This window comes from Pyxicephalus adspersus, chromosome 9, assembly GCF_032062135.1.
Source record: "Pyxicephalus adspersus chromosome 9, UCB_Pads_2.0, whole genome shotgun sequence".
In the NCBI taxonomy this organism is placed as follows: Eukaryota; Metazoa; Chordata; class Amphibia; order Anura; family Pyxicephalidae; genus Pyxicephalus; species Pyxicephalus adspersus.
This window is the reverse complement of record NC_092866.1, coordinates 804,490-805,509: the sequence shown is the minus strand read 5'-3', so window position 1 is coordinate 805,509 and position 1,020 is coordinate 804,490. Positions and strand designations below refer to the sequence as shown.

The window sequence follows — 1,020 nt, the reverse complement described above, 5'->3', positions numbered from 1 at the left end:
GGGGGGGTATATAAGTAATAAGTTTCTCTTACCTGGATTCTGGTGCTGCTGCATCCTCACTGCACTGACATCTCCATCCTCAGCTTCTCTGTATCCAAGCGAAGCAAACACAAGTGACTCCACTCATCCTCCTCCTCCTCTCATTCTGTGACCTCCCATCACTGGCTGCTTCTCATCTGCCCCATCCCAGCTCTGTCTGTTCCTTCATTCCCTTATTCACAGATATGTCATTCACCCCAATATTCATCCTATTTCCTCCTCCATATCCAATTCTTCTCTTTCTCACTTCTCTCTTTTTCACCTGTGTTGCTCCCTCTTCCCGATTCTCTCTCTTTCTCCCTTTTGTGTCCCCGCCTTCTCCATATCTCTCTTGCCCTCTCCCTTACCCATCTTGCCCCCATCTCCTTTCCTTCCCCTTTCTGTATATCTAACTTCCGCTGCCCTCTCTTACCTTTGTTGCCCCCCCTTCCCTCTCCACAGGTGTCCCCACATTTCCATATCTCCCCCTCCTTTACCTGTCTGCCCCTTCTCCTTCCTTTCCTCACTCCATGATATCTGTATTACCCCCTCCCCGCTCTTACCTGTGTTACCCCCCCCCCCCAGTTCCTCACCTGGCTCCCCCACACTCATTAGTGTCCCCTCAGTCCCTTCTGCCCCCCATCCCCCATAATTACTATAATTACCCTGTGCTGTCCCCAGGTGCCTGTCATGTGATGCTGACATATTAGAGTGGATTTTCCTCCGGTCTCCATGTAGATCCAGGATCTCGGAATCCTCGGAGGGCAAATTACTGAAACCTTCTGGTTGTCATTCTGAGCCAGGAATTGTTTAAAGGAAAAGTGAGGAGGTGATTGTACCTACCTGAGCAATGCCCCCACCTACCCCAACCTTTCCTCCATCAAGCCCACCTGACCCCCAACCTTTCCCCCATCTACCCCACCTGACCCCCAATCTTCCCCTCACTTACCCCACCTGACCCCCAACCTTCCCCTCACCTACCCCACCTGTCCCCTCACCTTC

At 52.0% G+C, this 1,020-nt stretch overlaps 1 protein-coding gene across 1 annotated transcript in view; it reads right to left on the bottom strand.

The window, feature by feature from the left end:
- KCNG4 (potassium voltage-gated channel modifier subfamily G member 4) overlaps window positions 1-511 on the bottom strand; it is an 8,119-nt gene extending 7,608 nt beyond the window's left edge. Inside the window, exon 1 of the mRNA XM_072422510.1 lies at window positions 33-511. The gene's annotated coding sequence lies outside the window, so the exon portion shown is untranslated. The remainder of the gene's footprint in view (window positions 1-32) is intronic.
- Between the last annotated feature and the right edge of the window lie 509 nt (window positions 512-1,020).